We start from the raw sequence: 12,613 nt of genomic DNA, 5'->3' as shown, positions 1-12,613 counted from the left end.
TCATGCACCCATTCTCTAGGAATTCGATCCGGTGTCAGCTTGGAATGCATCCACAATACTCTAATTTCACGAATCTCTCAAACCATGCCTTTTTCAATTACACCAGCCCACGGGCGAATTCCAATGGACACACATATCGATGCACAGACCTTAAATCACAGTATTTTGCGAGTGTTAAATGATGTCAACTCAAAAGTTGGCTAACCACATTTTATAACATGCTCCACTCCTCTTGAGCTAGGTCTGCACATTAAACAATAAGAAGAAAACAAGATGAATCTCATTAACATTTGTTATAGTCTCATCAAATGTGGAATCTCTTCTGAGTGGCAATGTCTACTGGACTTTGTAATCTATGCAATGCACAATTAGTTGATCACAAACTAGTTGATCACCTATGTCACCACAAACACACGTACTAGCTAGCTTCTTGGTTTCAGTAGTGAGCATGAAAAGCTATAGGCTTTTAGTGCATATAACTTTGAAGAATAGCGCTTTATTTTTCCTTGTTTATTCAGCTTCATCTATAGCTGTCCAGAAGTTGTCAAATTTTAGTGGGGTCATATACTGCAGGGTCATTTAAGAGGTGAATCGCTGTGCGGAATGAAGTGAAGAAGGACCACAACTGTGACACAAACATGGTTTCCAATACTGCCCTCCCATGGACAGACCATAACTGAATGCTATTCACCACCCCCATAACGCCATGCGCCAAGCCAACCACTCCAGCACCGGCCACAGTAGCTAGAAGTGCAAGAAAACTCACTGCAGAGAACATCAGTGCCTATCTCGACCTCCCATGCCTAGCACCACCATTCTCCCCCGACCCTGTCATACTAGTGGAATTATTCAGAGACATACTGACTAACGCCATCAACACAGCCGCCCCGCTAGAAAACAAAAAAGAAAAGAAATCCTTCCACTCCAACTCGTGGTTCACAGAAGAGCTCCTTAACCTGCGCAACTCCAAATGGCAGGCGCTAAAAACCTGGCAGGCTAACCACTGTGACAACACTAAAAATGTCTTCCGAACCATCGCTAAAAAATACAAAGAATCTATATTAAAAGCCAAATCAGAATCCTACAACAACAGAATCTCCTCGGCCAACTCACATTCCAAAGAGCTACTTACCATCTTTAAAGAATTAACAGTACCTCCCACTTGCACGGACGAAATCGTTAAAGATGCAGCCTGGTGCTCCAGCATACAAGCTGCCATGCTAAAAAAAAATAGACCTCCTCCAGAACAGAATCTCTGACCATTACAAAGCATTACCTAAACAGAAGCACCAGAAGCAAACCCACTACAAACGCTCAGACATCATCCATCCCAATTTCTCCCACTTGGAAATATCTGAGACAGACGTCTTAGACATCCTAAAACATCTCAAGCCATAATTATGCAAGGGCGATGTATGCCCCCCTAAAATTATCAAAGAATGCGTGGAGCAGCTCGCTCCACTAATCACCGCCTTCATAAACGCCTCATTCAAAACAGGTGTAGTCCCCAACTGCCTCAAAGAGGCGTGGGTACGTCCTCTCCTAAAAAACCTACATTAGACCCCTCCCAACCAAATAATTATACACCAATTACAACCATCCCATTTCTTCTTAACATACTAGATATGACTGCCCACAGGCAAATCCAACTGTACCTCGAAACTAACTCTATCCTTGGTAAGAGACAATCAGGGTTCCGCAAAGGACACGGAACGGAAACCGTATTACTAGATCTGAAAAACCAAATCACTTCTATCCTTGACATGGGTAAGCATGCATTACTTCGGCTCCTAGACCTCTCAGCAGCGTTTGATCTCATTGACCATAATACCCTCACCAACCACCTCACACATGCCGCGCACTTCTCCAATCACGCAGCAACTTGGATCACGTCCTTCCTACAAGGCAGAGCCATGAAAGTGTTCTCCCATACAGCAAACGCTGAACCCACTATCATACACTGTGGTGTTCCCAGGGATCCTGTACTGCCCCTACGCTATATAATCTATTTACAAAGCCACTCTTTGATAAACTGGATGCACTTGGGATCACATACACAAACAATGCTGATGATACCCAGGTGCTCCTTCCCCTCACGGGGAGCTATATCAAAGACGCTTCTAGCCTCCAACAAATTTACTCCACAATCCAAGCGTGAATTGCCACTAATGGATTATGCCTCAACGGGGATAAAACTGAAATCCTCATTCTCGGTCAAAAATCCACGCTAGCCAAATTGAGTCCAACCTGTCAAAACTTCTGCATTGACAACTGTATCATCCCAGTCCTTTCGTCAGTTAAAACGCTCAGAGTCCACATTGATGCTACACTATCTATGGATAAGTAGGTTAGCGCCATTGTATCAGCCTCCGCTCTGAGTACCAAACTAATCAATGCCATAAAGCCGTTTCTAACAAAAAACAATTGCCTCTCCATTGCAAGAGCGACAATACGAGCTAAATTGGATTACTGCAATTCCCTCCTAGTGGGGACATAAAAAAAAAAACTTAGCCAGACTCCAAACCACTCAAAACACCGCTCTCAGAACAGCTCTAAGTATTCCCAAAAGAGAGCACATCTCCCAAGCAAGAAAAAACGCTCACTGGCTACCAGTTAAAGACCGAATCTCCTTCAAGATTCTCTCCACCGCACACAAATGCATCAACCTAACACCACCCTCTTACTTATCGGACTCTCTAGTCAGAACACACTCCACCAGACCCACTAGACTAGAGTACACCAACCAACTCACAGTGCCACGAATCACCAGGGCCAAAGCAGGAGTCTAGGATTCCCCTATCTGGCACCTAAACTCTGGAACACGTTACCCACAGGCCTCAGAGCGGAAACCTCTCTTCAGGCCTTCCGAAAAAACCTAAAAACTACACACTTCAACTAGCTGCTAATTCACTGTATATACTTGTGCACTACTATGATATCTGTACATATGCGCTACAAGCCACAATGCCATCTTCATTATGTATGTATTTACGTGACTACTCTAACTAAGATATGAATATCCACTGTAACCAGCGCCACAATGCCCACGGGCTGCTGTGCGCTTAACAAATGTGAATAAATAAAATAAGAAGGTCATAGGGTTGCCATGTGACAGTTAACACCAGTCAACGTACAAGTCCAAGGATTGCCCTTCGGGTGCCAATTAAGATGCAAGTGCATGGAGAGCACTAGCAGTGAACAGGACTACTGGACATATTGATAGGGCTGCAGAGGCGCTGGGCCACATGCTCCAAAAACCTTTCCCCACTGTTCCAAGTTTCTTCAGACACCTGAAAGTAGTGACTTTCACAACTACTATACCTCTGCAAAGGAACTCCATCATGATTAATTCAGTGGCCAGTTATTTAAAATAATACAGGCTGCCACTGTGACATTTGGCCTCCTTACAAGTGTTCTGGTCTGGTAAAAATGGCAGTAATACTCCAGACATAGTAGATCCAGCATTTCTACCAGACCGGCACACTGCAAGTTTGCCAGTAGGGGGAATGAACTACTGGCAGGCCTGAGCTGCTCGGAGATCAGGCTCCTATGATATAATATGATATGGCATTTATAATGCGCCTCTACACAAGTGTTTCAAAGCGCAATGGGGCAAGGGAGGGGGAACAGAGGGAAGACAGAGACAGCGATTTTACTAGGCCACGTAATATTGAGATTGCGCAAGTTCAGGGAAGGGGAAAGGGAAAGTGCGGGTAGGGGGAGGGGGCAGTGCAATACATAGGATCAACAGTGAAAAATAAATAGAATAAATAAAAACAGTAGGTAAAAGTGTGGCCAGCTAGTGGCAAGTGCAGGGATAAGTACAGACATCAAGTGTCAAGAGCTAGTGGGGACTGTAGGGATACAAAAACAGCCCCCAAGTGCAGGGGTTGCAGTGCAGGTGTGCAGCTGGTGGGAGAGGGGAATTCAGCCCGAGATCAGAGGGTAACCAGGTGACCAGTGCAGTTTCATTCAGGAGTTCAGAAGGGAAGAGGAGGAGAGAAAGCAGAAGCAAAGAGGAAGGTTTTGAGGTGCTTCGGGAACCAAAAATAGTTCTCCTCAAGTTTTAGGGAGGCAGGGAGGCTGTTCCAGAGGGAGCCGAAGAAAGAGATCTACCACCAACTCGCTGCTTGGAGAAGCAACTGACCCTGAGGGAGTTGGAGGCGGATGAGCAAAGAGCTTGAGAAGGAAGATATTTATGAAGAGAGAGTTTTCAAGGTATTGAGGCCCCAGGCCCCAGAAGACCTTGTGGACAATGCAGAGGGTTTTGAACTTAATCCTCGCAGCCACTGGGAGCCAGTGCAGAGATTTCAGTCCTGGAGAGATACGATCCCTTGGCTTGAGGCCAAGGACAAGTCTTGCAGTCAGGGCTTTAAGTGGGGTAAGAAATCGAGAGGGGGCCCTCATTTGGGGGCGTGGCTTATGGGAGGGGCGTGGCCTAAAAAGCACGCAAATCGTAAGGTCTGCACACAAATATATATACATGTTATATATCTGTGTGCGTACCTTACTATGGTTTGTGTACTTTGCAGGCCATCTTTTCTAAACATAGAAATATGTTACATATGTTACATATTTCTATGTTTAGAAAAGATGGCCTGCAAAGTACACAAACCATAGTAAGGTACGCACACAGATATATAACATGTATATATATTTGTGTGCAGACCTTACGGTTTGCCTAGTTTTCAGGCCATGTTTTCGGGTTTATAAAAGATGGCTTTGCAAGTACACAATTCAAGCTATCTTTTATAAAGCTTTGACTACGGACAAAATTGTCCGTCCGCAAAGCTTTATAAAAGATGGCTTGAAATGTGTACTTTCAAAGCCATCTTTTATAAACCTCGAAATATGTCGAGGAATCCCCAGGCGTCTTTAACCCTCGGCGACCTGGGGAAACAAAGGAACAGTAACTGCCTCTGGTGACCTCTCGGGCGAGGGGTCACCAGATGCAGTTACTATGACTGTCAGAAGTGGCAGCCAGTTACAGCATCGCTGTGGCTGGCTGCCACTTCTGTCAGATCGCCTGACTTCATGGCAGGCGCATGCATTATCCCGTCGCGGCTGCGGCCGCGACGGGATAATGCATCCTGCCAATGTTGCGGGCGGTGGGACGGGGCCCCGGCAGGGCCCCGGCTCAGCCCCACTTTTTGGAGACTGCCGGGGCCCGGCCCCGGTAGGCCCCGGCCCACTTAAAGCACTGCTTGCAGTCCTGTTCTGGATGAGTTGCAGAGGGCGAAGAGTAGAAGCAGCCAGATTCAGAAAGAGGCTGTTGCGGTAGTCCACCCAAGAGAGAACCAGAGCTCTTGAGACATTGAGGTTCTGGGGGAAGGAGAGGAAATTAAGAATAACTCTGCGGAGGTGCAGCTGGTAGTGTGACTTCTTAGAGACGTCAGAGATGTGAGGAGAGAAGGAGAGAGTGAAGTCAAAGATGACCCCCAAGGTTTTTAGCCTCACAGGTGGGAGAAGGAAGAGGTCTAAGAGAAACCGGCCAGAGAGCGACAATTAAGGAGGGAGCAGGTGTGCCGATGAGGAGAATCTCAGTCTTACTAGCATTAGAGCAGAGATCATTGGTGGCACACCACTCCTAGAGAGTGGACAAACAGTCAGAGATGAGAGAAGAGGTGGTGGAAGGAAGCCTGAAAATGAGCTGAGTGTCGTCAGCATAGCACTGAAAGTTGGGGTAGAGAGCAGCAATGCGGTGGGCAAGAAGTGCCAGGTATTGTTTGAACAGCCAGGGAGAGAGATTAGACCCTTGGGGAACACCACAAGTAGAGATAGAGATAGAGGAGAGGAAGGCCACAAGCAGGACCTCTGAGGGTCGATCGGAGAGGAAAGAGGTCGGACACGCCAGGGCAAAGAAGTACCCCAATCACCAGCACCATGGAATGGGAATTTATTGCTGTTGCCAGCACCCGTAACATCCCAGTAACACTATGAAATTGGACTCCCGTGAATGTAAGGTGAGTATGCTGGTAACCTGCCAGACTACCACTGGGTTACCGCCAAACTCGTAATGAGGCCCATTGTCTTTCCACCCCTCTCCTTTGCTCTATCCCCATATCATGATTCACAGGTGGTCTTGCATGAGCAGTTAATGTTCCTTGAGCTTTGGGCTTGCTGAATGTTCACGCACATACGGTCATGAACAGAGGACCGGAAGAGAGAAGGATTCTCTGGGTGGGGGCAGGGAAAGTATACTTCCCAAACACATTCTGTGACATAATGAGGGATGTGATTCTCACAAATAACGATCTCTTTAATGATGCAAGGACAGATGGTGAGATGATTGGACAATGGCTGATTTAGCCCCCTGCACCTCCCCGAGAGCAGGGAGAAAGCTGCCACTGTCAGCTCGATACCAGTAGTGGGGATATGAATTACATTACTTATAAAGCAAATACTAATCAAACATCTTGCAGAGTGAGTTACCGAATCCACTGCATCATGGTTTCACAAGGAGGAAATCATGTTAGGCTAACCTAATTGGGTTCTTTGTCTGAGTGACCTGGAAAACGAATGGAGGCAGAGCGATGGCTGAAAGCACTCTCATTAGACAACGACCGCAAAAGAACCAAGAGTTTCTGAGCAACCTTGGGCCGAGAGCCAGGCTGTTTCCACGGCGCTTGCGAAGGACGAGTGATGGGTGGCAGAGTGTGTTGGTTAATGGAGAACAATCTAAGGCAACAAAGAGGCTCATTTGTGTGATGCAAGGGCGCTTTCATTTAAGAGGATCGTATTTTCAGTTGTCGAAATGCATCACCGTTCATCAGAGTGAGATGAGCATTCGAGGCGTTATTTAGGAAAGAGAACCAGTGAATTCAGTAGGTTCAGTGCAGCGGTAGAATTATAAGAAAAGATGTAGTGGAACTATGTTCCCTGCTGGCCTGTCCACGCTCCCTACAAACTCCAGAGCCCCGGCCCCGCTCACACCATACAAACGGCTAAACAAATGAGCCTGCTGTTTAAGAAAACAAAATCTTCCCACACTTTATTTTAAAACGAAACCATTCTTTTAGCACTTCTTCCAACGGCTCCCGCCCACTTCAACCACTGGCAGGGTTGGGAAATACTGGTTTTGGTGCTACAGGTATGGAACAGCTTTTCAAGAGGTGGGGCCCCAATTAATTCCATTTTTTGAGTGGATGGAGCCCGAAAGGCGGGCGGGGGGGGGGGGGGGTCATTAGGATCCAAAAGCACTCTCAGGGGGGGCTCCTGCCTCCCCAAACCGTAGTTTTAGCACTGCCAATGGTTCAGAGTGGTGCACTTAGAAAGAACACTGAAATAGGCAATACGTTTCAAAATAATAAACAAAACAAAACGTAATACAAAAAAAAATAGATTTTTGCTGATGAAAATTGGGATTAAGCCAGTGTGACAAGACGTGCGAGCAACCGATTTATTGGAAAGAATGCACATCTGAAAGCAAAGTGGTGCTTTCACTGAGTACATCAATAGAAAAGACACACCTGGAGGTTTGTTCCCAGATCTGAATGACTAACAATATAGCACATGTGCTTAATGCTAAAGGTCTGAAGCAGGCAAGTTGAAAAATGAGTAGTTATGCAAGGATGAAACTGAAGACTATAAAAGGCATATGTGTGCACTGTACATTAACCTTGCCGTTCTCCTTTATGATTGTATGCTACATTACAGGGCCTGCAGTAGCGGCCCTGTAGTTATGGTTATGTTGCTCAAACCATAGAAACAGCACTTTTTGGGTGGCTTATTACTTCGCCCCGCTGAACGAATCCTCACAAAACTTTGGAAAAAAAGTATATATTGCCCCATCAGATTGATCCTGCAACGTTTCGTGTGATTTTGTCAAGTGAGGGCAAAGTTATAGGGAACAACAAATTGCTCACTCCTACAGCCCAAACCGTTGGATGGATTTTCACCAAATGCATGGCAGGAACGGCGGCTTGATCCTGAAAGTGTACTTTTTTGTGTAAATCTGTTCTCTATTTTTTTTTTTGAATGAACAAAAAGTAGGTAAAAAAAAATTTGTGAGATCTGGGTTCGGTCTGCTGACTCATTTCCCTGTTCTGTGCGTGGATGGGTCTTCGAGTGATCCTGAGGGTGACAATGCGGTAAAGCATATTAAAAACACAACATTGCACTTGTTAAACTAATGAAACAATCTCTGGGGAGGTTAGGGGTGGTGAGAATGGGATGGTAAATGGCCTTAAAAAGCCAAGACATTGGGGGTTTTCTTCTCCTATGTCTGCAAACAGCCTGGGACAGTCCTGTGCTGTCCGCAAACATTTCAGATGTTTGGGGACATCCATACATATTTTTGCATTAAAGGGTTGGTGAAAAGCAGTTTTTTCGATGGCTTATAACTTTGGTGCCACTCAATGAAACTGCATGAAATTTTGGAATTTCATTTGTAGCGGAGCAGTTATATGCCTCTGCAGGATATCCCACCCCCTCCATCCTATATGTATGAAGCCTGAATCGCATGATGTTTGACACCAGCAGTTGTGCCAATACTGCAGTGGATATTTGAAAGAAGGTATCCAGTGAGAAAACTCTATTGAATTTATCCCCGAAGAGATGATAATCAGAGGGAGGAACTCCCTGAAGGAATATGAAAAGGAGTGAAGAGAGAAGTTATTGATATCACAAGAAACATGCGTGACACCCCGAGAATACTGGCTGAAGAGAATGCATGGATTTACAGAAACTGATGACGAAGTTAAGAATCAAGTAAACGTTCATTTGTAAAAAGAAGATTGGATGCATATGAAGTGCTGCAGAAAATCAACTGTTCAATGATTGTACAGATGCTGAAACGCATGTAGACTAAGTCATCATAGAAGCTGGCTATATGTAGGGCTTAGACTGCAGGCAAAGCTGTCATTGTATAAGAGCTGGACATCAGTGTCATGAATTTAGTAAGCCCGGACTCATGGAGTGGAAAGGATGAGAATTGTGTCCCAGCAACAATAAGCTGAGATTGTGGAATTGCCTGATGTGGCTTTCTGGCCTGGTATCAAACCTGAAGCAGTTTGGTTATCTATTCTTGAAAGCAGTGAATGTGCGAAGGATGAATCATCCCTTGTTAAGGTGCAAAAAAGCACACCAAAAGTGCCACGTTTTATTCATTTAAGATATTTAAATGCTGCAAAATGGACCAAATCATGGTCTCCTGTCACGTGAGCCAAGGATGACAATAGAGTCGGGCTTGGAGTCCTTCAACAATGATAGTGAGAGCCTGGACTCCCGTATATTCCCACAGACAAAGATAATTTGCAAGGTCAAGTTCAAAGACTATCTTCATGGCAGAAGGCATGGGTGATGAGAGATGTTTGGCTAATTGGGTGGGGAGGTAAAGTCAAGTTCACCTCCTGGCACCAGGGTCTGATCTTACGTGTGCTAAGTGAACCGAATGTTCCAGACATGACACGAGCATGCCAAACAATGATAAAGGGCCATATAATTAAGGGCCTTATTGTTTGAAGACCAATGATAATAGTGTTGAAGATGACATGTTTGAGAGGTAGGCATAAAGTTGCCCGCCTGACAGTGGGAAGCCAAACACAATCCTAGTCCCTATAGAAAGTTTATTTAGATCGTTCCCTTAGCCAATCCTAATCCTTGATACATTTTCTATTATTTGCCATGTAGTAAGACGTCACTTCTGATGTATCTTTTGCATATAAGGATGTTTTAATGAAAACATTGTCGAGAGCCTGAGCGAACGTCCGTTGACGTCTGTTGTAATCTCCCTGTTTTAAATAATGGTTAATAAAACAGTCTCTGCCACCTTCCTGAGTTGGCTCGTTAATTTGGACTCAGAATTACTCTCCAAACTCATCCATTGAATGCTCATTACTACAGGGCCATAAACTCACATTCTAGACATGTTTCTGAATGGTTCTGGAAAGTGTGGTGCTGTTTTGTCAAGAGGGAACAAAATACGAGGGGGCGGTTGTTTGTTTGTTTTATTATTTGTAATGCACACCAGACCCAAGGGCATCAGGGAGCAGAAAAAGAAACAAATATTTCCAGCTTGGTTACAGTGCTGTACAAGAGAGTCCAATAGAGTGTGGTAAGGATGAAGACACAATCCCTCAGTCACACACAATCTCACAATTACAATCAAGAAGGTAGGTACAATACAAGATAGTGGAAGAAGGAGGAAAGATTCAGCGAATATATACAGGTGTAGATAGCAGTAAGCTAAGAAAGGGTGTATAGAGGAGAGGCAACATTATGTACAAATAGGGTAGCATGGAGCCGACGGGAGACATCCTTTTAGAGGTCGTTCTCTTTAATCCATTGGGTGATCTTTAGTCTGAATAGTGGGTAGGTTTGGTTTTCCCTTAGGGAAGTGGGTAGGGAGTTCTACAGCTGAGCAGCTTTTACTGGGAAACTGCACCCTCCAGATTGGGAGAGTTTGAATCTAGGTACCGTCAGGAGATAAGTGTTGGCTGTTCTTGTGGGACGATTGGAGGTTTGTCGCTTGAATCTTTTTATGAGATAGAGAGGGGCAGCATTGTTAAGGCATTTCTGAGTGAGTGAGGCTGTTTTTAGCAGAATTTTATCCTTGGTGGTGAGCCAGTTATTCATTCTTCTTGTTTCGGAGATGTGAACTTTTTTAGCAAGACCTAGCGCTGCTCTGAGGGCATTATTTTTTAGAATCTGGATTTTAGTACTAATGTGTTTATTGGCCACCAGATATAGGGCATTACAATAGTCCAGTTTTGGCAAAATGAGGGCTCTGGCTAATGTAATGCAGGCCCAACATAGTGTAAAGGCTTGTAAATGTGGTGTCATTTGACGAATCTACAAAAAAATCTGCAAAAAAGAGTTTAGATTTAGAACAAAATGGTTTTGCAAAGTTTGTTGGGATTTTGTCAAGAAGGGGCAAAATAGCAGGGGTGTCCCAAAATATTGTAATAACTTATACATTTGGTGCCATTTGACAAATCTGCACAAATGTTTGCAAAACGGTTTTAACTCTAGATATAAATGTTTTTGCAAAGTTTGGTGGGATTTTGTCAGAGGGGCTAAATTAGAGGGGCGTCGGGATATCAACGTTTTTAGATGGCTTATAACTTTGTTCCCGTGTGATGAATGTGGACACACAGTTTCAGAAGATTAGAGACCCAACCTTGAATGTGTGTGCAAAGTCTGAATGGGGTTAAGTTTTATGACTATTGTATGTACGTACAATTGACACTTTTGAAAAAAAAAAAAAACCTGGCTGGATTTCCAGCAAACTCGTAAGATGTAAGGAGTATTGGCAAGGACCTGAAAAGCATGGTTTTGCAAATGTGTCAGTGTTTTATTTTCTGACAAGTGTCATAATGTAGGTACAAAAAATAGTGATATACCTTTAGTGACTACGGTATAGCATGTGGCCATGGGCAGTGGCCAGATTGTCTGGGTCATGGCATAAGGTCATGACCCGGACAATCTGGCTACTGGTCATGACCACGAATGACAAGTAATGGGGATAAAGTGGCCATGTCTACCAGGCTGGCTGTTATGTGGTAACGTTTTTTGAAATTGGGATGGGTTTGAAAGAGAAAAAATAAATGTGCTTGTGGTAATATGGTCATAGTTTTCTCTCTTCGTCGTCTGCGGGCTGAAATGGAAAGGGAAGAGAGGCTTTGTACAGAGCCCCTCCTTCCCTTTTCATGGTTGCCATTTTGAAAAAGGATTTTCCTTCCTACAGTGGGATGCCGAGTGCATCCCGGTGCAGGAAGAAAAATGCTTTTTTTAGAACGCCTGATCATGGCTTTGGCAACCAGGGTGCTAATGGCCTTCATCCCTCATTGCATCGGCTGGAAGGGGGGATAATGGTCTGGAGCCCTCGTTATCCACCCTCACTTCGCTTGGGCCAATAACTTGTGCTGGCGGGCCTTTATTCCTCATTTCAGTCCCTGGAATGGGGATGCATGCCATATTTTTCCCATTAGCCTAACACAAAATGCTACTGGAAATTTTGGAAAATCTAATTTAATCTATGTACTTTACTGAGAAATGTACAGTAGATGCAGTCAATAAGATTTATTTTGTAGTTCTATTTTTTAAATGTGAAAGGTGGTTCCTAAAGGAACCTTTTTGCTCTTGTTTTTTGATTATTTTGTTTGCAGGAAAGGTTAGAACGTAATGTTGGGAGGGAAATGAGGGATGAGAAACCGAGCACTAATGTGGAGGGGCAGGTGGATAGGGAAAGATGTTGCACATGTGTTACATCTAAGGTAGGGGGCAGTGTTTCTCATGCTCCTTGAATACAGCTTCAAAAACACTTCGAAATAGCTCCCTCAGCAGAGTGGTGTATTGCAGTACATACAGAGGACGGTTGTCTTCGAAAGATATGGACTAACAGACTCTTTTATTGCTTGCAAGCTAGCTGGTGCAATTTTGTGTCCCACAGAAGTAGGCTCTGTGTTTACACTACTGGTTGAGAAAGATGAGTGGAGATAGACAGCCTATTACTTGCTAAGAAAGGAACAGCCTTTCTGAGAGTATTGTGTTGGTGGGATTGCGTGTGGTGGCACATGGAGGTGGTCCTGTAGGAGTACTGTCCAGGTAGTCCATGACTGTGCTTAGTGCATTTCACTTTGGTAGTTTTAGCCTTTGGTACATTCCCAACAGT

The sequence above is a fragment of the Ambystoma mexicanum genome, chromosome 10, assembly GCF_040938575.1.
Source record: "Ambystoma mexicanum isolate Mex_15411 chromosome 10, UKY_AmexF1_1, whole genome shotgun sequence".
NCBI lineage: Eukaryota > Metazoa > Chordata > Amphibia > Caudata > Ambystomatidae > Ambystoma > Ambystoma mexicanum.
This window is presented reverse-complemented; position numbering follows the sequence as displayed.